At 51.3% G+C, this 23,515-nt stretch overlaps 49 non-coding genes across 49 annotated transcripts; all 49 read left to right on the top strand.

Moving 5' to 3' along the window:
• Window positions 1-69: 69 nt before the first annotated feature.
• Window positions 70-141, top strand: trnae-uuc (transfer RNA glutamic acid (anticodon UUC)). Its single transcript has one exon. It is a non-coding gene; the product is annotated as a tRNA-Glu (tRNA).
• A 983-nt stretch (window positions 142-1,124) lies between these two features.
• On the top strand, window positions 1,125-1,196 carry trnaw-cca (transfer RNA tryptophan (anticodon CCA)). Its single transcript has one exon. It is a non-coding gene; the product is annotated as a tRNA-Trp (tRNA).
• A 335-nt stretch (window positions 1,197-1,531) lies between these two features.
• On the top strand, window positions 1,532-1,605 carry trnan-guu (transfer RNA asparagine (anticodon GUU)). The gene has a single exon. It is a non-coding gene; the product is annotated as a tRNA-Asn (tRNA).
• A 230-nt stretch (window positions 1,606-1,835) lies between these two features.
• On the top strand, window positions 1,836-1,909 carry trnat-agu (transfer RNA threonine (anticodon AGU)). Its single transcript has one exon. It is a non-coding gene; the product is annotated as a tRNA-Thr (tRNA).
• Window positions 1,910-1,936: 27 nt separating this feature from the next.
• trnae-cuc (transfer RNA glutamic acid (anticodon CUC)) lies at window positions 1,937-2,008 on the top strand. The gene has a single exon. It is a non-coding gene; the product is annotated as a tRNA-Glu (tRNA).
• Window positions 2,009-2,672: 664 nt separating this feature from the next.
• On the top strand, window positions 2,673-2,744 carry trnae-uuc (transfer RNA glutamic acid (anticodon UUC)). Its single transcript has one exon. It is a non-coding gene; the product is annotated as a tRNA-Glu (tRNA).
• Window positions 2,745-3,044: 300 nt separating this feature from the next.
• trnae-cuc (transfer RNA glutamic acid (anticodon CUC)) lies at window positions 3,045-3,116 on the top strand. Its single transcript has one exon. It is a non-coding gene; the product is annotated as a tRNA-Glu (tRNA).
• A 293-nt stretch (window positions 3,117-3,409) lies between these two features.
• On the top strand, window positions 3,410-3,481 carry trnae-uuc (transfer RNA glutamic acid (anticodon UUC)). The gene has a single exon. It is a non-coding gene; the product is annotated as a tRNA-Glu (tRNA).
• Window positions 3,482-4,464: 983 nt separating this feature from the next.
• On the top strand, window positions 4,465-4,536 carry trnaw-cca (transfer RNA tryptophan (anticodon CCA)). The gene has a single exon. It is a non-coding gene; the product is annotated as a tRNA-Trp (tRNA).
• A 335-nt stretch (window positions 4,537-4,871) lies between these two features.
• Window positions 4,872-4,945, top strand: trnan-guu (transfer RNA asparagine (anticodon GUU)). The gene has a single exon. It is a non-coding gene; the product is annotated as a tRNA-Asn (tRNA).
• Window positions 4,946-5,175: 230 nt separating this feature from the next.
• trnat-agu (transfer RNA threonine (anticodon AGU)) lies at window positions 5,176-5,249 on the top strand. The gene has a single exon. It is a non-coding gene; the product is annotated as a tRNA-Thr (tRNA).
• A 27-nt stretch (window positions 5,250-5,276) lies between these two features.
• On the top strand, window positions 5,277-5,348 carry trnae-cuc (transfer RNA glutamic acid (anticodon CUC)). The gene has a single exon. It is a non-coding gene; the product is annotated as a tRNA-Glu (tRNA).
• A 664-nt stretch (window positions 5,349-6,012) lies between these two features.
• Window positions 6,013-6,084, top strand: trnae-uuc (transfer RNA glutamic acid (anticodon UUC)). Its single transcript has one exon. It is a non-coding gene; the product is annotated as a tRNA-Glu (tRNA).
• Window positions 6,085-6,384: 300 nt separating this feature from the next.
• trnae-cuc (transfer RNA glutamic acid (anticodon CUC)) lies at window positions 6,385-6,456 on the top strand. The gene has a single exon. It is a non-coding gene; the product is annotated as a tRNA-Glu (tRNA).
• A 293-nt stretch (window positions 6,457-6,749) lies between these two features.
• Window positions 6,750-6,821, top strand: trnae-uuc (transfer RNA glutamic acid (anticodon UUC)). The gene has a single exon. It is a non-coding gene; the product is annotated as a tRNA-Glu (tRNA).
• Window positions 6,822-7,804: 983 nt separating this feature from the next.
• Window positions 7,805-7,876, top strand: trnaw-cca (transfer RNA tryptophan (anticodon CCA)). The gene has a single exon. It is a non-coding gene; the product is annotated as a tRNA-Trp (tRNA).
• A 335-nt stretch (window positions 7,877-8,211) lies between these two features.
• On the top strand, window positions 8,212-8,285 carry trnan-guu (transfer RNA asparagine (anticodon GUU)). The gene has a single exon. It is a non-coding gene; the product is annotated as a tRNA-Asn (tRNA).
• Window positions 8,286-8,515: 230 nt separating this feature from the next.
• Window positions 8,516-8,589, top strand: trnat-agu (transfer RNA threonine (anticodon AGU)). Its single transcript has one exon. It is a non-coding gene; the product is annotated as a tRNA-Thr (tRNA).
• Window positions 8,590-8,616: 27 nt separating this feature from the next.
• Window positions 8,617-8,688, top strand: trnae-cuc (transfer RNA glutamic acid (anticodon CUC)). The gene has a single exon. It is a non-coding gene; the product is annotated as a tRNA-Glu (tRNA).
• Window positions 8,689-9,352: 664 nt separating this feature from the next.
• trnae-uuc (transfer RNA glutamic acid (anticodon UUC)) lies at window positions 9,353-9,424 on the top strand. The gene has a single exon. It is a non-coding gene; the product is annotated as a tRNA-Glu (tRNA).
• A 300-nt stretch (window positions 9,425-9,724) lies between these two features.
• trnae-cuc (transfer RNA glutamic acid (anticodon CUC)) lies at window positions 9,725-9,796 on the top strand. Its single transcript has one exon. It is a non-coding gene; the product is annotated as a tRNA-Glu (tRNA).
• Window positions 9,797-10,089: 293 nt separating this feature from the next.
• On the top strand, window positions 10,090-10,161 carry trnae-uuc (transfer RNA glutamic acid (anticodon UUC)). Its single transcript has one exon. It is a non-coding gene; the product is annotated as a tRNA-Glu (tRNA).
• A 983-nt stretch (window positions 10,162-11,144) lies between these two features.
• Window positions 11,145-11,216, top strand: trnaw-cca (transfer RNA tryptophan (anticodon CCA)). The gene has a single exon. It is a non-coding gene; the product is annotated as a tRNA-Trp (tRNA).
• Window positions 11,217-11,551: 335 nt separating this feature from the next.
• trnan-guu (transfer RNA asparagine (anticodon GUU)) lies at window positions 11,552-11,625 on the top strand. Its single transcript has one exon. It is a non-coding gene; the product is annotated as a tRNA-Asn (tRNA).
• Window positions 11,626-11,855: 230 nt separating this feature from the next.
• Window positions 11,856-11,929, top strand: trnat-agu (transfer RNA threonine (anticodon AGU)). The gene has a single exon. It is a non-coding gene; the product is annotated as a tRNA-Thr (tRNA).
• Window positions 11,930-11,956: 27 nt separating this feature from the next.
• Window positions 11,957-12,028, top strand: trnae-cuc (transfer RNA glutamic acid (anticodon CUC)). The gene has a single exon. It is a non-coding gene; the product is annotated as a tRNA-Glu (tRNA).
• Window positions 12,029-12,692: 664 nt separating this feature from the next.
• trnae-uuc (transfer RNA glutamic acid (anticodon UUC)) lies at window positions 12,693-12,764 on the top strand. Its single transcript has one exon. It is a non-coding gene; the product is annotated as a tRNA-Glu (tRNA).
• Window positions 12,765-13,031: 267 nt separating this feature from the next.
• Window positions 13,032-13,103, top strand: trnae-cuc (transfer RNA glutamic acid (anticodon CUC)). The gene has a single exon. It is a non-coding gene; the product is annotated as a tRNA-Glu (tRNA).
• A 293-nt stretch (window positions 13,104-13,396) lies between these two features.
• On the top strand, window positions 13,397-13,468 carry trnae-uuc (transfer RNA glutamic acid (anticodon UUC)). Its single transcript has one exon. It is a non-coding gene; the product is annotated as a tRNA-Glu (tRNA).
• Window positions 13,469-14,451: 983 nt separating this feature from the next.
• Window positions 14,452-14,523, top strand: trnaw-cca (transfer RNA tryptophan (anticodon CCA)). The gene has a single exon. It is a non-coding gene; the product is annotated as a tRNA-Trp (tRNA).
• A 335-nt stretch (window positions 14,524-14,858) lies between these two features.
• Window positions 14,859-14,932, top strand: trnan-guu (transfer RNA asparagine (anticodon GUU)). The gene has a single exon. It is a non-coding gene; the product is annotated as a tRNA-Asn (tRNA).
• A 230-nt stretch (window positions 14,933-15,162) lies between these two features.
• trnat-agu (transfer RNA threonine (anticodon AGU)) lies at window positions 15,163-15,236 on the top strand. Its single transcript has one exon. It is a non-coding gene; the product is annotated as a tRNA-Thr (tRNA).
• Window positions 15,237-15,263: 27 nt separating this feature from the next.
• trnae-cuc (transfer RNA glutamic acid (anticodon CUC)) lies at window positions 15,264-15,335 on the top strand. The gene has a single exon. It is a non-coding gene; the product is annotated as a tRNA-Glu (tRNA).
• Window positions 15,336-15,999: 664 nt separating this feature from the next.
• Window positions 16,000-16,071, top strand: trnae-uuc (transfer RNA glutamic acid (anticodon UUC)). The gene has a single exon. It is a non-coding gene; the product is annotated as a tRNA-Glu (tRNA).
• Window positions 16,072-16,371: 300 nt separating this feature from the next.
• trnae-cuc (transfer RNA glutamic acid (anticodon CUC)) lies at window positions 16,372-16,443 on the top strand. The gene has a single exon. It is a non-coding gene; the product is annotated as a tRNA-Glu (tRNA).
• A 293-nt stretch (window positions 16,444-16,736) lies between these two features.
• trnae-uuc (transfer RNA glutamic acid (anticodon UUC)) lies at window positions 16,737-16,808 on the top strand. Its single transcript has one exon. It is a non-coding gene; the product is annotated as a tRNA-Glu (tRNA).
• A 983-nt stretch (window positions 16,809-17,791) lies between these two features.
• On the top strand, window positions 17,792-17,863 carry trnaw-cca (transfer RNA tryptophan (anticodon CCA)). Its single transcript has one exon. It is a non-coding gene; the product is annotated as a tRNA-Trp (tRNA).
• Window positions 17,864-18,198: 335 nt separating this feature from the next.
• On the top strand, window positions 18,199-18,272 carry trnan-guu (transfer RNA asparagine (anticodon GUU)). The gene has a single exon. It is a non-coding gene; the product is annotated as a tRNA-Asn (tRNA).
• A 230-nt stretch (window positions 18,273-18,502) lies between these two features.
• On the top strand, window positions 18,503-18,576 carry trnat-agu (transfer RNA threonine (anticodon AGU)). Its single transcript has one exon. It is a non-coding gene; the product is annotated as a tRNA-Thr (tRNA).
• Window positions 18,577-19,347: 771 nt separating this feature from the next.
• On the top strand, window positions 19,348-19,419 carry trnae-uuc (transfer RNA glutamic acid (anticodon UUC)). Its single transcript has one exon. It is a non-coding gene; the product is annotated as a tRNA-Glu (tRNA).
• Window positions 19,420-19,719: 300 nt separating this feature from the next.
• On the top strand, window positions 19,720-19,791 carry trnae-cuc (transfer RNA glutamic acid (anticodon CUC)). Its single transcript has one exon. It is a non-coding gene; the product is annotated as a tRNA-Glu (tRNA).
• Window positions 19,792-20,084: 293 nt separating this feature from the next.
• On the top strand, window positions 20,085-20,156 carry trnae-uuc (transfer RNA glutamic acid (anticodon UUC)). The gene has a single exon. It is a non-coding gene; the product is annotated as a tRNA-Glu (tRNA).
• A 983-nt stretch (window positions 20,157-21,139) lies between these two features.
• On the top strand, window positions 21,140-21,211 carry trnaw-cca (transfer RNA tryptophan (anticodon CCA)). The gene has a single exon. It is a non-coding gene; the product is annotated as a tRNA-Trp (tRNA).
• Window positions 21,212-21,546: 335 nt separating this feature from the next.
• On the top strand, window positions 21,547-21,620 carry trnan-guu (transfer RNA asparagine (anticodon GUU)). Its single transcript has one exon. It is a non-coding gene; the product is annotated as a tRNA-Asn (tRNA).
• A 230-nt stretch (window positions 21,621-21,850) lies between these two features.
• trnat-agu (transfer RNA threonine (anticodon AGU)) lies at window positions 21,851-21,924 on the top strand. The gene has a single exon. It is a non-coding gene; the product is annotated as a tRNA-Thr (tRNA).
• Window positions 21,925-21,951: 27 nt separating this feature from the next.
• trnae-cuc (transfer RNA glutamic acid (anticodon CUC)) lies at window positions 21,952-22,023 on the top strand. Its single transcript has one exon. It is a non-coding gene; the product is annotated as a tRNA-Glu (tRNA).
• Window positions 22,024-22,687: 664 nt separating this feature from the next.
• Window positions 22,688-22,759, top strand: trnae-uuc (transfer RNA glutamic acid (anticodon UUC)). Its single transcript has one exon. It is a non-coding gene; the product is annotated as a tRNA-Glu (tRNA).
• Window positions 22,760-23,059: 300 nt separating this feature from the next.
• trnae-cuc (transfer RNA glutamic acid (anticodon CUC)) lies at window positions 23,060-23,131 on the top strand. Its single transcript has one exon. It is a non-coding gene; the product is annotated as a tRNA-Glu (tRNA).
• A 293-nt stretch (window positions 23,132-23,424) lies between these two features.
• On the top strand, window positions 23,425-23,496 carry trnae-uuc (transfer RNA glutamic acid (anticodon UUC)). Its single transcript has one exon. It is a non-coding gene; the product is annotated as a tRNA-Glu (tRNA).
• Window positions 23,497-23,515: the final 19 nt, after the last annotated feature.

Genomic DNA, 23,515 nt, shown 5'->3' with positions numbered 1-23,515 from the left:
ATCTCCCATCCTCCAGTTCAGACACGCAAGAAAAAAAGCCCTTGCTGAGGCAATCCTCTTTTAAGAGTCTCCCTGGTGGTCTAGTGGCTAGGATTCGGCGCTTTCACCGCCGCGGCCCGGGTTCGATTCCCGGTCAGGGAACCTAAGGGTCAGTTGAAATCTCTGCCTTTGACTCGCTTAGTTTTGCAACTTGGTCCTCATCTTCAGGTGTCAGAACATTCAGGGTTCGATTCCCGGTCAGGGAACTTAAGTGTCAGCGGAAATCTTTGTGACAGCTGGCTTTTTGCATTCTTTGTCTCAAAGTAAGGCGTGCAACAGAGACAAGGGTTGCTGCGTGCCATAAGTCATGCTGTGTAGTTTGAACACACAGCTCACGCAGGGACTTGAACGCTGGACCCTCAGATTAAAAGCTTCCATTGTTTCCTCAAAGTGAGGTATATAAGAGAGACAATGGCAGGCCGCTCCGACAAGGTTTGAACACACGCCGCCCGAACAGGGACTTGAACCCTGGACCCTCAGATTAAAAGTCTGATGCTCTGCCGACTGAGCTATACAGGCTCTGGAAGCACAGAAAACTCAGAGTATTTTGTGGAACTTCCGCATGTAAATCTCCTCGCCCACACAAACCCTTAAGGAACGTATGGCGAATCCCTGGCAAGTGTAGCGGGGTTTGCTCGTTGAAGAATAGAAATACTTTGCCAATCGTCAACATTAGTGAGCACGCACCCGTCAAAATGTCTTTGACAATGAATTTGTTCATGTAAGGTCAATATGGATCGTATGAACGAGTTTGATTTTGAACTTGTTATGAGATTGGTTTCAAGGAACAGCTGCAGGGGTCACGAGACTGTCTCGTGACCCCTGCAGCTGTCTCTAGTCTGCGTGATCTCAGCCAGGTTGCAATTAGAATTGCGTTTTTGGGGACTTCTTCTGTGGAATCGTTCAGGCAGTGTTGCACAGGCACTAAAGTAATCTTGTTGAATCCCAGGAGAAGCTTGGCGACGTCCATTGGGACGTCAATCCTGATGGCGTTCACGCCATAGTTGGTACTCTCAGCGCACTTTGCGGCACAGCGTTTGCACATCAGAGTCCACGTCCGAGTGTTGCCTCCTTACATGCACACAGGCCTCGTGGCGCAACGGTAGCGCGTCTGACTCCAGATCAGAAGGTTGTGTGTTCAAATCACGTCGGGGTCAGCGGTCATTATGGGTGGCCCTCCATTGGGAAAAAAAATTCTTAATTGCGGACGCTGTGAGAGCTCACTCTTTTACAGAACTGGCAAAATCAAGCTCTGATTGCTTCCTCAAAGTGAGTCATGCCATCACTTCTAGGCAGGGCAAAGAAAAGCCATTCAAAGGTTGTGGGTTTGAGTCCCACCAGAGTCGTTGTCTTTGTTTCCCAAACTCCCGTTGACAGATCACAGGAAGAGTTATTACTATGGCCGCTCCTCCTCCTCTTCTTCATGGGGAGTTTTGGCAAACGTCTCCCAGCGTTTCCTTCCATTTTTCATTCATGGTTCTGCGGAGACAGGGTCTCTGTGGCGCAATTGGTTAGCGCGTTCGGCTGTTAACCGAAAGGATGGTGGTTCGAGCCCACCCAGGGACGAGTGTTTTCTTGTTTACTTCTGTTGTGGGTCCTGCCTGTGTGACAATGAGCTATACCGCCATCAGAGTCGAAGAAGCTGGAAAATCTCTTCATTCTGGTGCCTTGAGAGGCTTTGCTGCATGCTGGGCATAACCTTCGGAGGTGTCTTTCAAAGACGCTGTAGACCCCAGCTCAAAGCACCTACCCAAAGAGAACACAGCAGCCTGAGCCCGTCATGGAGCATTAAGCAAGGCGCCGTGGCTTAGTTGGTCAAAGCGCCTGTCTAGTAAACAGGAGATCCTGAGTTCAAATCTCAGCGGTGCCTTTTTTGGCCCAAGAGGAAGCCAAGCTCTCCCTGGTGGTCTAGTGGCTAGGATTCGGCGCTCTCACCGCCGCGGCCCGGGTTCGATTCCCGGTCAGGGAAACCTGTTTTGAGACCTCTCTTAAAATGGGGGTGTCCCTGCTGTGAGAGCTGCATTGACGCCAGATAGGCCACATTTTTAGGCCAAAACATCCCTCCTTCGAGCCGGATTTGAACCAGCGACCTAAGGATTTCTAACCGCTTTTGACCTACAGTCCTCCGCTCTACCAACTGAGCTATCGAAGGGTGAGCGAGTAGGAGGTTTTATTTGCGAGGAAGGCATGCAATCTCCCATCCTCCAGTTCAGACACGCAAGAAAAAAAGCCCTTGCTGAGGCAATCCTCTTTTAAGAGTCTCCCTGGTGGTCTAGTGGCTAGGATTCGGCGCTCTCACCGCCGCGGCCCGGGTTCGATTCCTGGTCAGGGAAACCTGTTTTGAGATCTCTCTTAAAATGGGGGTCTCCCTTCTGTGAGAGCAGCCTTGTTGCATTGTCGCCAGAGAGGCCACATTTTTAGGCCAAAACATTCCTCCTTCGAGCCGGATTTGAACCAGCGACCTAAGGATTTCTAACCGCTTTTGACCTACAGTCCTCCGCTCTACCAACTGAGCTATCGAAGGGTGAGGGAGTGGGAGGTTTTATTTGCGAGGAAGGCATGCAATCTCCCATCCTCCAGTTCAGACACGCAAGAAAAAAAGCCCTTGCTGAGGCAATCCTCTTTTAAAAGTCTCCCTGGTGGTCTAGTGGCTAGGATTCGGCGCTTTCACCGCCGCGGCCCGGGTTCGATTCCCGGTCAGGGAACTTAAGGGTCAGTTGAAATCTCTGCCTTTGACTCGCTTAGTTTTGCAACTCGGTCCTCATCTTCAGGTGGCTGAGGGGTGAGGGAATCGGAGGGAATCGGACTAGTAATCAGAAGGTTGCTGGTTCGATCCCTGGCTCTGCCGAATGACGTTGTGTCCTTGGGCAAGGCACTTCACCCTACTTGCCTCGGGGGGAATGTCCCTGTACTTACTGTAAGTCGCTCTGGATAAGAGCGTCTGCTAAATGACTAAATGTAAATGTAAAATGTATCTTTGACAGCGAGCAGAGGAAGCCAAGCTCTCCCTGGTGGTCTAGTGGCTAGGATTCGGCGCTCTCACCGCCGCGGCCCGGGTTCGATTCCCGGTCAGGGAAACCTGTTTTGAGACCTCTCTTAAAATGGGGGGTCTCCCTGCTGTGAGAGCTGCATTGTCGCCAGATAGGCCACATTTTTAGGCCAAAACATCCCTCCTTCGAGCCGGATTTGAACCAGCGACCTAAGGATTTCTAACCGCTTTTGACCTACAGTCCTCCGCTCTACCAACTGAGCTATCGAAGGGTGAGCGAGTGGGGGGTTTTATTTGCGAGGAAGGCATGCAATCTCCCATCCTCCAGTTCAGACACGCAAGAAAAAAAGCCCTTGCTGAGGCAATCCTCTTTTAAGAGTCTCCCTGGTGGTCTAGTGGCTAGGATTCGGCGCTTTCACCGCCGCGGCCCGGGTTCGATTCCCGGTCAGGGAACCTAAGGGTCAGTTGAAATCTCTGCCTTTGACTCGCTTAGTTTTGCAACTTGGTCCTCATCTTCAGGTGTCAGAACATTCAGGGTTCGATTCCCGGTCAGGGAACTTAAGTGTCAGCGGAAATCTTTGTGACAGCTGGCTTTTTGCATTCTTTGTCTCAAAGTAAGGCGTGCAACAGAGACAAGGGTTGCTGCGTGCCATAAGTCACGCTGTGTAGTTTGAACACACAGCTCACGCAGGGACTTGAACGCTGGACCCTCAGATTAAAAGCTTCCATTGTTTCCTCAAAGTGAGGTATATAAGAGAGACAATGGCAGGCCGCTCCGACAAGGTTTGAACACACGCCGCCCGAACAGGGACTTGAACCCTGGACCCTCAGATTAAAAGTCTGATGCTCTGCCGACTGAGCTATACAGGCTCTGGAAGCACAGAAAACTCAGAGTATTTTGTGGAACTTCCGCATGTAAATCTCCTCGCCCACACAAACCCTTAAGGAACGTATGGCGAATCCCTGGCAAGTGTAGCGGGGTTTGCTCGTTGAAGAATAGAAATACTTTGCCAATCGTCAACATTAGTGAGCACGCACCCGTCAAAATGTCTTTGACAATGAATTTGTTCATGTAAGGTCAATATGGATCGTATGAACGAGTTTGATTTTGAACTTGTTATGAGATTGGTTTCAAGGAACAGCTGCAGGGGTCACGAGACTGTCTCGTGACCCCTGCAGCTGTCTCTAGTCTGCGTGATCTCAGCCAGGTTGCAATTAGAATTGCGTTTTTGGGGACTTCTTCTGTGGAATCGTTCAGGCAGTGTTGCACAGGCACTAAAGTAATCTTGTTGAATCCCAGGAGAAGCTTGGCGACGTCCATTGGGACGTCAATCCTGATGGCGTTCACGCCATAGTTGGTACTCTCAGCGCACTTTGCGGCACAGCGTTTGCACATCAGAGTCCACGTCCGAGTGTTGCCTCCTTACATGCACACAGGCCTCGTGGCGCAACGGTAGCGCGTCTGACTCCAGATCAGAAGGTTGTGTGTTCAAATCACGTCGGGGTCAGCGGTCATTATGGGTGGCCCTCCATTGGGAAAAAAAATTCTTAATTGCGGACGCTGTGAGAGCTCACTCTTTTACAGAACTGGCAAAATCAAGCTCTGATTGCTTCCTCAAAGTGAGTCATGCCATCACTTCTAGGCAGGGCAAAGAAAAGCCATTCAAAGGTTGTGGGTTTGAGTCCCACCAGAGTCGTTGTCTTTGTTTCCCAAACTCCCGTTGACAGATCACAGGAAGAGTTATTACTATGGCCGCTCCTCCTCCTCTTCTTCATGGGGAGTTTTGGCAAACGTCTCCCAGCGTTTCCTTCCATTTTTCATTCATGGTTCTGCGGAGACAGGGTCTCTGTGGCGCAATTGGTTAGCGCGTTCGGCTGTTAACCGAAAGGATGGTGGTTCGAGCCCACCCAGGGACGAGTGTTTTCTTGTTTACTTCTGTTGTGGGTCCTGCCTGTGTGACAATGAGCTATACCGCCATCAGAGTCGAAGAAGCTGGAAAATCTCTTCATTCTGGTGCCTTGAGAGGCTTTGCTGCATGCTGGGCATAACCTTCGGAGGTGTCTTTCAAAGACGCTGTAGACCCCAGCTCAAAGCACCTACCCAAAGAGAACACAGCAGCCTGAGCCCGTCATGGAGCATTAAGCAAGGCGCCGTGGCTTAGTTGGTCAAAGCGCCTGTCTAGTAAACAGGAGATCCTGAGTTCAAATCTCAGCGGTGCCTTTTTTGGCCCAAGAGGAAGCCAAGCTCTCCCTGGTGGTCTAGTGGCTAGGATTCGGCGCTCTCACCGCCGCGGCCCGGGTTCGATTCCCGGTCAGGGAAACCTGTTTTGAGACCTCTCTTAAAATGGGGGTGTCCCTGCTGTGAGAGCTGCATTGACGCCAGATAGGCCACATTTTTAGGCCAAAACATCCCTCCTTCGAGCCGGATTTGAACCAGCGACCTAAGGATTTCTAACCGCTTTTGACCTACAGTCCTCCGCTCTACCAACTGAGCTATCGAAGGGTGAGCGAGTAGGAGGTTTTATTTGCGAGGAAGGCATGCAATCTCCCATCCTCCAGTTCAGACACGCAAGAAAAAAAGCCCTTGCTGAGGCAATCCTCTTTTAAGAGTCTCCCTGGTGGTCTAGTGGCTAGGATTCGGCGCTCTCACCGCCGCGGCCCGGGTTCGATTCCTGGTCAGGGAAACCTGTTTTGAGATCTCTCTTAAAATGGGGGTCTCCCTTCTGTGAGAGCAGCCTTGTTGCATTGTCGCCAGAGAGGCCACATTTTTAGGCCAAAACATTCCTCCTTCGAGCCGGATTTGAACCAGCGACCTAAGGATTTCTAACCGCTTTTGACCTACAGTCCTCCGCTCTACCAACTGAGCTATCGAAGGGTGAGGGAGTGGGAGGTTTTATTTGCGAGGAAGGCATGCAATCTCCCATCCTCCAGTTCAGACACGCAAGAAAAAAAGCCCTTGCTGAGGCAATCCTCTTTTAAAAGTCTCCCTGGTGGTCTAGTGGCTAGGATTCGGCGCTTTCACCGCCGCGGCCCGGGTTCGATTCCCGGTCAGGGAACTTAAGGGTCAGTTGAAATCTCTGCCTTTGACTCGCTTAGTTTTGCAACTCGGTCCTCATCTTCAGGTGGCTGAGGGGTGAGGGAATCGGAGGGAATCGGACTAGTAATCAGAAGGTTGCTGGTTCGATCCCTGGCTCTGCCGAATGACGTTGTGTCCTTGGGCAAGGCACTTCACCCTACTTGCCTCGGGGGGAATGTCCCTGTACTTACTGTAAGTCGCTCTGGATAAGAGCGTCTGCTAAATGACTAAATGTAAATGTAAAATGTATCTTTGACAGCGAGCAGAGGAAGCCAAGCTCTCCCTGGTGGTCTAGTGGCTAGGATTCGGCGCTCTCACCGCCGCGGCCCGGGTTCGATTCCCGGTCAGGGAAACCTGTTTTGAGACCTCTCTTAAAATGGGGGGTCTCCCTGCTGTGAGAGCTGCATTGTCGCCAGATAGGCCACATTTTTAGGCCAAAACATCCCTCCTTCGAGCCGGATTTGAACCAGCGACCTAAGGATTTCTAACCGCTTTTGACCTACAGTCCTCCGCTCTACCAACTGAGCTATCGAAGGGTGAGCGAGTGGGGGGTTTTATTTGCGAGGAAGGCATGCAATCTCCCATCCTCCAGTTCAGACACGCAAGAAAAAAAGCCCTTGCTGAGGCAATCCTCTTTTAAGAGTCTCCCTGGTGGTCTAGTGGCTAGGATTCGGCGCTTTCACCGCCGCGGCCCGGGTTCGATTCCCGGTCAGGGAACCTAAGGGTCAGTTGAAATCTCTGCCTTTGACTCGCTTAGTTTTGCAACTTGGTCCTCATCTTCAGGTGTCAGAACATTCAGGGTTCGATTCCCGGTCAGGGAACTTAAGTGTCAGCGGAAATCTTTGTGACAGCTGGCTTTTTGCATTCTTTGTCTCAAAGTAAGGCGTGCAACAGAGACAAGGGTTGCTGCGTGCCATAAGTCACGCTGTGTAGTTTGAACACACAGCTCACGCAGGGACTTGAACGCTGGACCCTCAGATTAAAAGCTTCCATTGTTTCCTCAAAGTGAGGTATATAAGAGAGACAATGGCAGGCCGCTCCGACAAGGTTTGAACACACGCCGCCCGAACAGGGACTTGAACCCTGGACCCTCAGATTAAAAGTCTGATGCTCTGCCGACTGAGCTATACAGGCTCTGGAAGCACAGAAAACTCAGAGTATTTTGTGGAACTTCCGCATGTAAATCTCCTCGCCCACACAAACCCTTAAGGAACGTATGGCGAATCCCTGGCAAGTGTAGCGGGGTTTGCTCGTTGAAGAATAGAAATACTTTGCCAATCGTCAACATTAGTGAGCACGCACCCGTCAAAATGTCTTTGACAATGAATTTGTTCATGTAAGGTCAATATGGATCGCATGAACGAGTTTGATTTTGAACTTGTTATGAGATTGGTTTCAAGGAACAGCTGCAGGGGTCACGAGACTGTCTCGTGACCCCTGCAGCTGTCTCTAGTCTGCGTGATCTCAGCCAGGTTGCAATTAGAATTGCGTTTTTGGGGACTTCTTCTGTGGAATCGTTCAGGCAGTGTTGCACAGGCACTAAAGTAATCTTGTTGAATCCCAGGAGAAGCTTGGCGACGTCCATTGGGACGTCAATCCTGATGGCGTTCACGCCATAGTTGGTACTCTCAGCGCACTTTGCGGCACAGCGTTTGCACATCAGAGTCCACGTCCGAGTGTTGCCTCCTTACATGCACACAGGCCTCGTGGCGCAACGGTAGCGCGTCTGACTCCAGATCAGAAGGTTGTGTGTTCAAATCACGTCGGGGTCAGCGGTCATTATGGGTGGCCCTCCATTGGGAAAAAAAATTCTTAATTGCGGACGCTGTGAGAGCTCACTCTTTTACAGAACTGGCAAAATCAAGCTCTGATTGCTTCCTCAAAGTGAGTCATGCCATCACTTCTAGGCAGGGCAAAGAAAAGCCATTCAAAGGTTGTGGGTTTGAGTCCCACCAGAGTCGTTGTCTTTGTTTCCCAAACTCCCGTTGACAGATCACAGGAAGAGTTATTACTATGGCCGCTCCTCCTCCTCTTCTTCATGGGGAGTTTTGGCAAACGTCTCCCAGCGTTTCCTTCCATTTTTCATTCATGGTTCTGCGGAGACAGGGTCTCTGTGGCGCAATTGGTTAGCGCGTTCGGCTGTTAACCGAAAGGATGGTGGTTCGAGCCCACCCAGGGACGAGTGTTTTCTTGTTTACTTCTGTTGTGGGTCCTGCCTGTGTGACAATGAGCTATACCGCCATCAGAGTCGAAGAAGCTGGAAAATCTCTTCATTCTGGTGCCTTGAGAGGCTTTGCTGCATGCTGGGCATAACCTTCGGAGGTGTCTTTCAAAGACGCTGTAGACCCCAGCTCAAAGCACCTACCCAAAGAGAACACAGCAGCCTGAGCCCGTCGTGGAGCATTAAGCAAGGCGCCGTGGCTTAGTTGGTCAAAGCGCCTGTCTAGTAAACAGGAGATCCTGAGTTCAAATCTCAGCGGTGCCTTTTTTGGCCCAAGAGGAAGCCAAGCTCTCCCTGGTGGTCTAGTGGCTAGGATTCGGCGCTCTCACCGCCGCGGCCCGGGTTCGATTCCCGGTCAGGGAAACCTGTTTTGAGACCTCTCTTAAAATGGGGGTGTCCCTGCTGTGAGAGCTGCATTGACGCCAGATAGGCCACATTTTTAGGCCAAAACATCCCTCCTTCGAGCCGGATTTGAACCAGCGACCTAAGGATTTCTAACCGCTTTTGACCTACAGTCCTCCGCTCTACCAACTGAGCTATCGAAGGGTGAGCGAGTAGGAGGTTTTATTTGCGAGGAAGGCATGCAATCTCCCATCCTCCAGTTCAGACACGCAAGAAAAAAAACCCTTGCTGAGGCAATCCTCTTTTAAGAGTCTCCCTGGTGGTCTAGTGGCTAGGATTCGGCGCTCTCACCGCCGCGGCCCGGGTTCGATTCCTGGTCAGGGAAACCTGTTTTGAGATCTCTCTTAAAATGGGGGTCTCCCTTCTGTGAGAGCAGCCTTGTTGCATTGTCGCCAGAGAGGCCACATTTTTAGGCCAAAACATTCCTCCTTCGAGCCGGATTTGAACCAGCGACCTAAGGATTTCTAACCGCTTTTGACCTACAGTCCTCCGCTCTACCAACTGAGCTATCGAAGGGTGAGGGAGTGGGAGGTTTTATTTGCGAGGAAGGCATGCAATCTCCCATCCTCCAGTTCAGACACGCAAGAAAAAAAGCCCTTGCTGAGGCAATCCTCTTTTAAACGTCTCCCTGGTGGTCTAGTGGCTAGGATTCGGCGCTTTCACCGCCGCGGCCCGGGTTCGATTCCCGGTCAGGGAACTTAAGGGTCAGTTGAAATCTCTGCCTTTGACTCGCTTAGTTTTGCAACTCGGTCCTCATCTTCAGGTGGCTGAGGGGTGAGGGAATCGGAGGGAATCGGACTAGTAATCAGAAGGTTGCTGGTTCGATCCCTGGCTCTGCCGAATGACGTTGTGTCCTTGGGCAAGGCACTTCACCCTACTTGCCTCGGGGGGAATGTCCCTGTACTTACTGTAAGTCGCTCTGGATAAGAGCGTCTGCTAAATGACTAAATGTAAATGTAAAATGTATCTTTGACAGCGAGCAGAGGAAGCCAAGCTCTCCCTGGTGGTCTAGTGGCTAGGATTCGGCGCTCTCACCGCCGCGGCCCGGGTTCGATTCCCGGTCAGGGAAACCTGTTTTGAGACCTCTCTTAAAATGGGGGGTCTCCCTGCTGTGAGAGCTGCATTGTCGCCAGATAGGCCACATTTTTAGGCCAAAACATCCCTCCTTCGAGCCGGATTTGAACCAGCGACCTAAGGATTTCTAACCGCTTTTGACCTACAGTCCTCCGCTCTACCAACTGAGCTATCGAAGGGTGAGCGAGTGGGGGGTTTTATTTGCGAGGAAGGCATGCAATCTCCCATCCTCCAGTTCAGACACGCAAGAAAAAAAGCCCTTGCTGAGGCAATCCTCTTTTAAGAGTCTCCCTGGTGGTCTAGTGGCTAGGATTCGGCGCTTTCACCGCCGCGGCCCGGGTTCGATTCCCGGTCAGGGAACCTAAGGGTCAGTTGAAATCTCTGCCTTTGACTCGCTTAGTTTTGCAACTTGGTCCTCATCTTCAGGTGTCAGAACATTCAGGGTTCGATTCCCGGTCAGGGAACTTAAGTGTCAGCGGAAATCTTTGTGACAGCTGGCTTTTTGCATTCTTTGTCTCAAAGTAAGGCGTGCAACAGAGACAAGGGTTGCTGCGTGCCATAAGTCACGCTGTGTAGTTTGAACACACAGCTCACGCAGGGACTTGAACGCTGGACCCTCAGATTAAAAGCTTCCATTGTTTCCTCAAAGTGAGGTATATAAGAGAGACAATGGCAGGCCGCTCCGACAAGGTTTGAACACACGCCGCCCGAACAGGGACTTGAACCCTGGACCCTCAGATTAAAAGTCTGATGCTCTGCCGACTGAGCTATACAGGCTCTGGAAGCACAGAAAACTCAGAGTATTTTGTGGAACTTCCGCATGTAAATCTCCTCGCCCACACAAACCCTTAAGGAACGTATGGCGAATCCCTGGCAAGTGTAGCGGGGTTTGCTCGTTGAAGAATAGAAATACTTTGCCAATCGTCAACATTAGTGAGCACGCACCCGTCAAAATGTCTTTGACAATGAATTTGTTCATGTAAGGTCAATATGGATCGTATGAACGAGTTTGATTTTGAACTTGTTATGAGATTGGTTTCAAGGAACAGCTGCAGGGGTCACGAGACTGTCTCGTGACCCCTGCAGCTGTCTCTAGTCTGCGTGATCTCAGCCAGGTTGCAATTAGAATTGCGTTTTTGGGGACTTCTTCTGTGGAATCGTTCAGGCAGTGTTGCACAGGCACTAAAGTAATCTTGTTGAATCCCAGGAGAAGCTTGGCGACGTCCATTGGGACGTCAATCCTGATGGCGTTCACGCCATAGTTGGTACTCTCAGCGCACTTTGCGGCACAGCGTTTGCACATCAGAGTCCACGTCCGAGTGTTGCCTCCTTACATGCACACAGGCCTCGTGGCGCAACGGTAGCGCGTCTGACTCCAGATCAGAAGGTTGTGTGTTCAAATCACGTCGGGGTCAGCGGTCATTATGGGTGGCCCTCCATTGGGAAAAAAAATTCTTAATTGCGGACGCTGTGAGAGCTCACTCTTTTACAGAACTGGCAAAATCAAGCTCTGATTGCTTCCTCAAAGTGAGTCATGCCATCACTTCTAGGCAGGGCAAAGAAAAGCCATTCAAAGGTTGTGGGTTTGAGTCCCACCAGAGTCGTTGTCTTTGTTTCCCAAACTCCCGTTGACAGATCACAGGAAGAGTTATTACTATGGCCGCTCCTCCTCCTCTTCTTCATGGGGAGTTTTGGCAAACGTCTCCCAGCGTTTCCTTCCATTTTTCATTCATGGTTCTGCGGAGACAGGGTCTCTGTGGCGCAATTGGTTAGCGCGTTCGGCTGTTAACCGAAAGGATGGTGGTTCGAGCCCACCCAGGGACGAGTGTTTTCTTGTTTACTTCTGTTGTGGGTCCTGCCTGTGTGACAATGAGCTATACCGCCATCAGAGTCGAAGAAGCTGGAAAATCTCTTCATTCTGGTGCCTTGAGAGGCTTTGCTGCATGCTGGGCATAACCTTCGGAGGTGTCTTTCAAAGACGCTGTAGACCCCAGCTCAAAGCACCTACCCAAAGAGAACACAGCAGCCTGAGCCCGTCATGGAGCATTAAGCAAGGCGCCGTGGCTTAGTTGGTCAAAGCGCCTGTCTAGTAAACAGGAGATCCTGAGTTCAAATCTCAGCGGTGCCTTTTTTGGCCCAAGAGGAAGCCAAGCTCTCCCTGGTGGTCTAGTGGCTAGGATTCGGCGCTCTCACCGCCGCGGCCCGGGTTCGATTCCCGGTCAGGGAAACCTGTTTTGAGACCTCTCTTAAAATGGGGGTGTCCCTGCTGTGAGAGCTGCATTGACGCCAGATAGGCCACATTTTTAGGCCAAAACATCCCTCCTTCGAGCCGGATTTGAACCAGCGACCTAAGGATTTCTAACCGCTTTTGACCTACAGTCCTCCGCTCTACCAACTGAGCTATCGAAGGGTGAGCGAGTAGGAGGTTTTATTTGCGAGGAAGGCATGCAATCTCCCATCCTCCAGTTCAGACACGCAAGAAAAAAAGCCCTTGCTGAGGCAATCCTCTTTTAAGAGTCTCCCTGGTGGTCTAGTGGCTAGGATTCGGCGCTCTCACCGCCGCGGCCCGGGTTCGATTCCTGGTCAGGGAAACCTGTTTTGAGATCTCTCTTAAAATGGGGGTCTCCCTTCTGTGAGAGCAGCCTTGTTGCATTGTCGCCAGAGAGGCCACATTTTTAGGCCAAAACATTCCTCCTTCGAGCCGGATTTGAACCAGCGACCTAAGGATTTCTAACCGCTTTTGACCTACAGTCCTCCGCTCTACCAACTGAGCTATCGAAGGGTGAGGGAGTGGGAGGTTTTATTTGCGAGGAAGGCATGCAATCTCCCATCCTCCAGTTCAGACACGCAAGAAAAAAAGCCCTTGCTGAGGCAATCCTCTTTTAAAAGTCTCCCTGGTGGTCTAGTGGCTAGGATTCGGCGCTTTCACCGCCGCGGCCCGGGTTCGATTCCCGGTCAGGGAACTTAAGGGTCAGTTGAAATCTCTGCCTTTGACTCGCTTAGTTTTGCAACTCGGTCCTCATCTTCAGGTGGCTGAGGGGTGAGGGAATCGGAGGGAATCGGACTAGTAATCAGAAGGTTGCTGGTTCGATCCCTGGCTCTGCCGAATGACGTTGTGTCCTTGGGCAAGGCACTTCACCCTACTTGCCTCGGGGGGAATGTCCCTGTACTTACTGTAAGTCGCTCTGGATAAGAGCGTCTGCTAAATGCGAGCCGAGGAAGCCAAGCTCTCCCTGGTGGTCTAGTGGCTAGGATTCGGCGCTCTCACCGCCGCGGCCCGGGTTCGATTCCCGGTCAGGGAAACCTGTTTTGAGACCTCTCTTAAAATGGGGGGTCTCCCTGCTGTGAGAGCTGCATTGTCGCCAGATAGGCCACATTTTTAGGCCAAAACATCCCTCCTTCGAGCCGGATTTGAACCAGCGACCTAAGGATTTCTAACCGCTTTTGACCTACAGTCCTCCGCTCTACCAACTGAGCTATCGAAGGGTGAGCGAGTGGGGGGTTTTATTTGCGAGGAAGGCATGCAATCTCCCATCCTCCAGTTCAGACACGCAAGAAAAAAAGCCCTTGCTGAGGCAATCCTCTTTTAAGAGTCTCCCTGGTGGTCTAGTGGCTAGGATTCGGCGCTTTCACCGCCGCGGCCCGGGTTCGATTCCCGGTCAGGGAACCTAAGGGTCAGTTGAAATCTCTGCCTTTGACTCGCTTCGTTTTGCAACTTGGTCCTCATCTTCAGGTGTCAGAACATTCAGGGTTCGATTCCCGGTCAGGGAACTTAAGTGTCAGCGGAAATCTTTGTGACAGCTGGCTTTTTGCATTCTTTGTCTCAAAGTAAGGCGTGCAACAGAGACAAGGGTTGCTGCGTGCCATAAGTCACGCTGTGTAGTTTGAACACACAGCTCACGCAGGGACTTGAACGCTGGACCCTCAGATTAAAAGCTTCCATTGTTTCCTCAAAGTGAGGTATATAAGAGAGACAATGGCAGGCCGCTCCGACAAGGTTTGAACACACGCCGCCCGAACAGGGACTTGAACCCTGGACCCTCAGATTAAAAGTCTGATGCTCTGCCGACTGAGCTATACAGGCTCTGGAAGCACAGAAAACTCAGAGTATTTTGTGGAACTTCCGCATGTAAATCTCCTCGCCCACACAAACCCTTAAGGAACGTATGGCGAATCCCTGGCAAGTGTAGCGGGGTTTGCTCGTTGAAGAATAGAAATACTTTGCCAATCGTCAACATTAGTGAGCACGCACCCGTCAAAATGTCTTTGACAATGAATTTGTTCATGTAAGGTCAATATGGATCGTATGAACGAGTTTGATTTTGAACTTGTTATGAGATTGGTTTCAAGGAACAGCTGTAGGGGTCACGAGACTGTCTCGTGACCCCTGCAGCTGTCTCTAGTCTGCGTGATCTCAGCCAGGTTGCAATTAGAATTGCGTTTTTGGGGACTTCTTCTGTGGAATCGTTCAGGCAGTGTTGCACAGGCACTAAAGTAATCTTGTTGAATCCCAGGAGAAGCTTGGCGACGTCCATTGGGACGTCAATCCTGATGGCGTTCACGCCATAGTTGGTACTCTCAGCGCACTTTGCGGCACAGCGTTTGCACATCAGAGTCCACGTCCGAGTGTTGCCTCCTTACATGCACACAGGCCTCGTGGCGCAACGGTAGCGCGTCTGACTCCAGATCAGAAGGTTGTGTGTTCAAATCACATCAGGGTCAGCGGTCATTATGGGTGGCCCTCCATTGGGAAAAAAAATTCTTAATTGCGGACGCTGTGAGAGCTCACTCTTTTACAGAACTGGCAAAATCAAGCTCTGATTGCTTCCTCAAAGTGAGTCATGCCATCACTTCTAGGCAGGGCAAAGAAAAGCCATTCAAAGGTTGTGGGTTTGAGTCCCACCAGAGTCGTTGTCTTTGTTTCCCAAACTCCCGTTGACAGATCACAGGAAGAGTTATTACTATGGCCGCTCCTCCTCCTCTTCTTCATGGGGAGTTTTGGCAAACGTCTCCCAGCGTTTCCTTCCATTTTTCATTCATGGTTCTGCGGAGACAGGGTCTCTGTGGCGCAATTGGTTAGCGCGTTCGGCTGTTAACCGAAAGGATGGTGGTTCGAGCCCACCCAGGGACGAGTGTTTTCTTGTTTACTTCTGTTGTGGGTCCTGCCTGTGTGACAATGAGCTATACCGCCATCAGAGTCGAAGAAGCTGGAAAATCTCTTCATTCTGGTGCCTTGAGAGGCTTTGCTGCATGCTGGGCATAACCTTCGGAGGTGTCTTTCAAAGACGCTGTAGACCCCAGCTCAAAGCACCTACCCAAAGAGAACACAGCAGCCTGAGCCCGTCGTGGAGCATTAAGCAAGGCGCCGTGGCTTAGTTGGTCAAAGCGCCTGTCTAGTAAACAGGAGATCCTGAGTTCAAATCTCAGCGGTGCCTTTTTTGGCCCAAGAGGAAGCCAAGCTCTCCCTGGTGGTCTAGTGGCTAGGATTCGGCGCTCTCACCGCCGCGGCCCGGGTTCGATTCCCGGTCAGGGAAACCTGTTTTGAGACCTCTCTTAAAATGGGGGTGTCCCTGCTGTGAGAGCTGCATTGACGCCAGATAGGCCACATTTTTAGGCCAAAACATCCCTCCTTCGAGCCGGATTTGAACCAGCGACCTAAGGATTTCTAACCGCTTTTGACCTACAGTCCTCCGCTCTACCAACTGAGCTATCGAAGGGTGAGCGAGTAGGAGGTTTTATTTGCGAGGAAGGCATGCAATCTCCCATCCTCCAGTTCAGACACGCAAGAAAAAAAGCCCTTGCTGAGGCAATCCTCTTTTAAGAGTCTCCCTGGTGGTCTAGTGGCTAGGATTCGGCGCTCTCACCGCCGCGGCCCGGGTTCGATTCCTGGTCAGGGAAACCTGTTTTGAGATCTCTCTTAAAATGGGGGTCTCCCTTCTGTGAGAGCAGCCTTGTTGCATTGTCGCCAGAGAGGCCACATTTTTAGGCCAAAACATTCCTCCTTCGAGCCGGATTTGAACCAGCGGCCTAAGGATTTCTAACCGCTTTTGACCTACAGTCCTCCGCTCTACCAACTGAGCTATCGAAGGGTGAGGGAGTGGGAGGTTTTATTTGCGAGGAAGGCATGCAATCTCCCATCCTCCAGTTCAGACACGCAAGAAAAAAAGCCCTTGCTGAGGCAATCCTCTTTTAAAAGTCTCCCTGGTGGTCTAGTGGCTAGGATTCGGCGCTTTCACCGCCGCGGCCCGGGTTCGATTCCCGGTCAGGGAACTTAAGGGTCAGTTGAAATCTCTGCCTTTGACTCGCTTAGTTTTGCAACTCGGTCCTCATCTTCAGGTGGCTGAGGGGTGAGGGAATCGGAGGGAATCGGACTAGTAATCAGAAGGTTGCTGGTTCGATCCCTGGCTCTGCCGAATGACGTTGTGTCCTTGGGCAAGGCACTTCACCCTACTTGCCTCGGGGGGAATGTCCCTGTACTTACTGTAAGTCGCTCTGGATAAGAGCGTCTGCTAAATGACTAAATGTAAATGTAAAATGTATCTTTGACAGCGAGCAGAGGAAGCCAAGCTCTCCCTGGTGGTCTAGTGGCTAGGATTCGGCGCTCTCACCGCCGCGGCCCGGGTTCGATTCCCGGTCAGGGAAACCTGTTTTGAGACCTCTCTTAAAATGGGGGGTCTCCCTGCTGTGAGAGCTGCATTGTCGCCAGATAGGCCACATTTTTAGGCCAAAACATCCCTCCTTCGAGCCGGATTTGAACCAGCGACCTAAGGATTTCTAACCGCTTTTGACCTACAGTCCTCCGCTCTACCAACTGAGCTATCGAAGGGTGAGCGAGTGGGGGGTTTTATTTGCGAGGAAGGCATGCAATCTCCCATCCTCCAGTTCAGACACGCAAGAAAAAAGGCCCTTGCTGAGGCAATCCTCTTTTAAGAGTCTCCCTGGTGGTCTAGTGGCTAGGATTCGGCGCTTTCACCGCCGCGGCCCGGGTTCGATTCCCGGTCAGGGAACCTAAGGGTCAGTTGAAATCTCTGCCTTTGACTCGCTTAGTTTTGCAACTTGGTCCTCATCTTCAGGTGTCAGAACATTCAGGGTTCGATTCCCGGTCAGGGAACTTAAGTGTCAGCGGAAATCTTTGTGACAGCTGGCTTTTTGCATTCTTTGTCTCAAAGTAAGGCGTGCAACAGAGACAAGGGTTGCTGCGTGCCATAAGTCACGCTGTGTAGTTTGAACACACAGCTCACGCAGGGACTTGAACGCTGGACCCTCAGATTAAAAGCTTCCATTGTTTCCTCAAAGTGAGGTATATAAGAGAGACAGTGGCAGGCCGCTCCGACAAGGTTTGAACACACGCCGCCCGAACAGGGACTTGAACCCTGGACCCTCAGATTAAAAGTCTGATGCTCTGCCGACTGAGCTATACAGGCTCTGGAAGCACAGAAAACTCAGAGTATTTTGTGGAACTTCCGCATGTAAATCTCCTCGCCCACACAAACCCTTAAGGAACGTATGGCGAATCCCTGGCAAGTGTAGCGGGGTTTGCTCGTTGAAGAATAGAAATACTTTGCCAATCGTCAACATTAGTGAGCACGCACCCGTCAAAATGTCTTTGACAATGAATTTGTTCATGTAAGGTCAATATGGATCGTATGAACGAGTTTGATTTTGAACTTGTTATGAGATTGGTTTCAAGGAACAGCTGCAGGGGTCACGAGACTGTCTCGTGACCCCTGCAGCTGTCTCTAGTCTGCGTGATCTCAGCCAGGTTGCAATTAGAATTGCGTTTTTGGGGACTTCTTCTGTGGAATCGTTCAGGCAGTGTTGCACAGGCACTAAAGTAATCTTGTTGAATCCCAGGAGAAGCTTGGCGACGTCCATTGGGACGTCAATCCTGATGGCGTTCACGCCATAGTTGGTACTCTCAGCGCACTTTGCGGCACAGCGTTTGCACATCAGAGTCCACGTCCGAGTGTTGCCTCCTTACATGCACACAGGCCTCGTGGCGCAACGGTAGCGCGTCTGACTCCAGATCAGAAGGTTGTGTGTTCAAATCACGTCGGGGTCAGCGGTCATTATGGGTGGCCCTCCATTGGGAAAAAAAATTCTTAATTGCGGACGCTGTGAGAGCTCACTCTTTTACAGAACTGGCAAAATCAAGCTCTGATTGCTTCCTCAAAGTGAGTCATGCCATCACTTCTAGGCAGGGCAAAGAAAAGCCATTCAAAGGTTGTGGGTTTGAGTCCCACCAGAGTCGTTGTCTTTGTTTCCCAAACTCCCGTTGACAGATCACAGGAAGAGTTATTACTATGGCCGCTCCTCCTCCTCTTCTTCATGGGGAGTTTTGGCAAACGTCTCCCAGCGTTTCCTTCCATTTTTCATTCATGGTTCTGCGGAGACAGGGTCTCTGTGGCGCAATTGGTTAGCGCGTTCGGCTGTTAACCGAAAGGATGGTGGTTCGAGCCCACCCAGGGACGAGTGTTTTCTTGTTTACTTCTGTTGTGGGTCCTGCCTGTGTGACAATGAGCTATACCGCCATCAGAGTCGAAGAAGCTGGAAAATCTCTTCATTCTGGTGCCTTGAGAGGCTTTGCTGCATGCTGGGCATAACCTTCGGAGGTGTCTTTCAAAGACGCTGTAGACCCCAGCTCAAAGCACCTACCCAAAGAGAACACAGCAGCCTGAGCCCGTCGTGGAGCATTAAGCAAGGCGCCGTGGCTTAGTTGGTCAAAGCGCCTGTCTAGTAAACAGGAGATCCTGAGTTCAAATCTCAGCGGTGCCTTTTTTGGCCCAAGAGGAAGCCAAGCTCTCCCTGGTGGTCTAGTGGCTAGGATTCGGCGCTCTCACCGCCGCGGCCCGGGTTCGATTCCTGGTCAGGGAAACCTGTTTTGAGATCTCTCTTAAAATGGGGGTCTCCCTTCTGTGAGAGCAGCCTTGTTGCATTGTCGCCAGAGAGGCCACATTTTTAGGCCAAAACATTCCTCCTTCGAGCCGGATTTGAACCAGCGACCTAAGGATTTCTAACCGCTTTTGACCTACAGTCCTCCGCTCTACCAACTGAGCTATCGAAGGGTGAGGGAGTGGGAGGTTTTATTTGCGAGGAAGGCATGCAATCTCCCATCCTCCAGTTCAGACACGCAAGAAAAAAAGCCCTTGCTGAGGCAATCCTCTTTTAAGAGTCTCCCTGGTGGTCTAGTGGCTAGGATTCGGCGCTCTCACCGCCGCGGCCCGGGTTCGATTCCTGGTCAGGGAAACCTGTTTTGAGATCTCTCTTAAAATGGGGGTCTCCCTTCTGTGAGAGCAGCCTTGTTGCATTGTCGCCAGAGAGGCCACATTTTTAGGCCAAAACATTCCGCCTTCGAGCCGGATTTGAACCAGCGACCTAAGGATTTCTAACCGCTTTTGACCTACAGTCCTCCGCTCTACCAACTGAGCTATCGAAGGGTGAGGGAGTGGGAGGTTTTATTTGCGAGGAAGGCATGCAATCTCCCATCCTCCAGTTCAGACACGCAAGAAAAAAAGCCCTTGCTGAGGCAATCCTCTTTTAAAAGTCTCCCTGGTGGTCTAGTGGCTAGGATTCGGCGCTTTCACCGCCGCGGCCCGGGTTCGATTCCCGGTCAGGGAACTTAAGGGTCAGTTGAAATCTCTGCCTTTGACTCGCTTAGTTTTGCAACTCGGTCCTCATCTTCAGGTGGCTGAGGGGTGAGGGAATCGGAGGGAATCGGACTAGTAATCAGAAGGTTGCTGGTTCGATCCCTGGCTCTGCCGAATGACGTTGTGTCCTTGGGCAAGGCACTTCACCCTACTTGCCTCGGGGGGAATGTCCCTGTACTTACTGTAAGTCGCTCTGGATAAGAGCGTCTGCTAAATGACTAAATGTAAATGTAAAATGTATCTTTGACAGCGAGCAGAGGAAGCCAAGCTCTCCCTGGTGGTCTAGTGGCTAGGATTCGGCGCTCTCACCGCCGCGGCCCGGGTTCGATTCCCGGTCAGGGAAACCTGTTTTGAGACCTCTCTTAAAATGGGGGGTCTCCCTGCTGTGAGAGCTGCATTGTCGCCAGATAGGCCACATTTTTAGGCCAAAACATCCCTCCTTCGAGCCGGATTTGAACCAGCGACCTAAGGATTTCTAACCGCTTTTGACCTACAGTCCTCCGCTCTACCAACTGAGCTATCGAAGGGTGAGCGAGTGGGGGGTTTTATTTGCGAGGAAGGCATGCAATCTCCCATCCTCCAGTTCAGACACGCAAGAAAAAAGGCCCTTGCTGAGGCAATCCTCTTTTAAGAGTCTCCCTGGTGGTCTAGTGGCTAGGATTCGGCGCTTTCACCGCCGCGGCCCGGGTTCGATTCCCGGTCAGGGAACCTAAGGGTCAGTTGAAATCTCTGCCTTTGACTCGCTTCGTTTTGCAACTTGGTCCTCATCTTCAGGTGTCAGAACATTCAGGGTTCGATTCCCGGTCAGGGAACTTAAGTGTCAGCGGAAATCTTTGTGACAGCTGGCTTTTTGCATTCTTTGTCTCAAAGTAAGGCGTGCAACAGAGACAAGGGTTGCTGCGTGCCATAAGTCACGCTGTGTAGTTTGAACACACAGCTCACGCAGGGACTTGAACGCTGGACCCTCAGATTAAAAGCTTCCATTGTTTCCTCAAAGTGAGGTATATAAGAGAGACAGTGGCAGGCCGCTCCGACAAGGTTTGAACACACGCCGCCCGAACAGGGACTTGAACCCTGGACCCTCAGATTAAAAGTCTGATGCTCTGCCGACTGAGCTATACAGGCTCTGGAAGCACAGAAAACTCAGAGTATTTTGTGGAACTTCCGCATGTAAATCTCCTCGCCCACACAAACCCTTAAGGAACGTATGGCGAATCCCTGGCAAGTGTAGCGGGGTTTGCTCGTTGAAGAATAGAAATACTTTGCCAATCGTCAACATTAGTGAGCACGCACCCGTCAAAATGTCTTTGACAATGAATTTGTTCATGTAAGGTCAATATGGATCGTATGAACGAGTTTGATTTTGAACTTGTTATGAGATTGGTTTCAAGGAACAGCTGCAGGGGTCACGAGACTGTCTCGTGACCCCTGCAGCTGTCTCTAGTCTGCGTGATCTCAGCCAGGTTGCAATTAGAATTGCGTTTTTGGGGACTTCTTCTGTGGAATCGTTCAGGCAGTGTTGCACAGGCACTAAAGTAATCTTGTTGAATCCCAGGAGAAGCTTGGCGACGTCCATTGGGACGTCAATCCTGATGGCGTTCACGCCATAGTTGGTACTCTCAGCGCACTTTGCGGCACAGCGTTTGCACATCAGAGTCCACGTCCGAGTGTTGCCTCCTTACATGCACACAGGCCTCGTGGCGCAACGGTAGCGCGTCTGACTCCAGATCAGAAGGTTGTGTGTTCAAATCACATCAGGGTCAGCGGTCATTATGGGTGGCCCTCCATTGGGAAAAAAAATTCTTAATTGCGGACGCTGTGAGAGCTCACTCTTTTACAGAACTGGCAAAATCAAGCTCTGATTGCTTCCTCAAAGTGAGTCATGCCATCACTTCTAGGCAGGGCAAAGAAAAGCCATTCAAAGGTTGTGGGTTTGAGTCCCACCAGAGTCGTTGTCTTTGTTTCCCAAACTCCCGTTGACAGATCACAGGAAGAGTTATTACTATGGCCGCTCCTCCTCCTCTTCTTCATGGGGAGTTTTGGCAAACGTCTCCCAGCGTTTCCTTCCATTTTTCATTCATGGTTCTGCGGAGACAGGGTCTCTGTGGCGCAATTGGTTAGCGCGTTCGGCTGTTAACCGAAAGGATGGTGGTTCGAGCCCACCCAGGGACGAGTGTTTTCTTGTTTACTTCTGTTGTGGGTCCTGCCTGTGTGACAATGAGCTATACCGCCATCAGAGTCGAAGAAGCTGGAAAATCTCTTCATTCTGGTGCCTTGAGAGGCTTTGCTGCATGCTGGGCATAACCTTCGGAGGTGTCTTTCAAAGACGCTGTAGACCCCAGCTCAAAGCACCTACCCAAAGAGAACACAGCAGCCTGAGCCCGTCGTGGAGCATTAAGCAAGGCGCCGTGGCTTAGTTGGTCAAAGCGCCTGTCTAGTAAACAGGAGATCCTGAGTTCAAATCTCAGCGGTGCCTTTTTTGGCCCAAGAGGAAGCCAAGCTCTCCCTGGTGGTCTAGTGGCTAGGATTCGGCGCTCTCACCGCCGCGGCCCGGGTTCGATTCCCGGTCAGGGAAACCTGTTTTGAGACCTCTCTTAAAATGGGGGTGTCCCTGCTGTGAGAGCTGCATTGACGCCAGATAGGCCACATTTTTAGGCCAAAACATCCCTCCTTCGAGCCGGATTTGAACCAGCGACCTAAGGATTTCTAACCGCTTTTGACCTACAGTCCTCCGCTCTACCAACTGAGCTATCGAAGGGTGAGCGAGTAGGAGGTTTTATTTGCGAGGAAGGCATGCAATCTCCCATCCTCCAGTTCAGACACGCAAGAAAAAAAGCCCTTGCTGAGGCAATCCTCTTTTAAGAGTCTCCCTGGTGGTCTAGTGGCTAGGATTCGGCGCTCTCACCGCCGCGGCCCGGGTTCGATTCCTGGTCAGGGAAACCTGTTTTGAGATCTCTCTTAAAATGGGGGTCTCCCTTCTGTGAGAGCAGCCTTGTTGCATTGTCGCCAGAGAGGCCACATTTTTAGGCCAAAACATTCCTCCTTCGAGCCGGATTTGAACCAGCGGCCTAAGGATTTCTAACCGCTTTTGACCTACAGTCCTCCGCTCTACCAACTGAGCTATCGAAGGGTGAGGGAGTGGGAGGTTTTATTTGCGAGGAAGGCATGCAATCTCCCATCCTCCAGTTCAGACACGCAAGAAAAAAAGCCCTTGCTGAGGCAATCCTCTTTTAAAAGTCTCCCTGGTGGTCTAGTGGCTAGGATTCGGCGCTTTCACCGCCGCGGCCCGGGTTCGATTCCCGGTCAGGGAACTTAAGGGTCAGTTGAAATCTCTGCCTTTGACTCGCTTAGTTTTGCAACTCGGTCCTCATCTTCAGGTGGCTGAGGGGTGAGGGAATCGGAGGGAATCGGACTAGTAATCAGAAGGTTGCTGGTTCGATCCCTGGCTCTGCCGAATGACGTTGTGTCCTTGGGCAAGGCACTTCACCCTACTTGCCTCGGGGGGAATGTCCCTGTACTTACTGTAAGTCGCTCTGGATAAGAGCGTCTGCTAAATGACTAAATGTAAATGTAAAATGTATCTTTGACAGCGAGCAGAGGAAGCCAAGCTCTCCCTGGTGGTCTAGTGGCTAGGATTCGGCGCTCTCACCGCCGCGGCCCGGGTTCGATTCCCGGTCAGGGAAACCTGTTTTGAGACCTCTCTTAAAATGGGGGGTCTCCCTGCTGTGAGAGCTGCATTGTCGCCAGATAGGCCACATTTTTAGGCCAAAACATCCCTCCTTCGAGCCGGATTTGAACCAGCGACCTAAGGATTTCTAACCGCTTTTGACCTACAGTCCTCCGCTCTACCAACTGAGCTATCGAAGGGTGAGCGAGTGGGGGGTTTTATTTGCGAGGAAGGCATGCAATCTCCCATCCTCCAGTTCAGACACGCAAGAAAAAAGGCCCTTGCTGAGGCAATCCTCTTTTAAGAGTCTCCCTGGTGGTCTAGTGGCTAGGATTCGGCGCTTTCACCGCCGCGGCCCGGGTTCGATTCCCGGTCAGGGAACCTAAGGGTCAGTTGAAAT

This window comes from Osmerus mordax, chromosome 25, assembly GCF_038355195.1.
Source record: "Osmerus mordax isolate fOsmMor3 chromosome 25, fOsmMor3.pri, whole genome shotgun sequence".
Classification (NCBI taxonomy): Eukaryota; Metazoa; Chordata; class Actinopteri; order Osmeriformes; family Osmeridae; genus Osmerus; species Osmerus mordax.
This window is presented reverse-complemented; position numbering and strand designations above follow the sequence as displayed.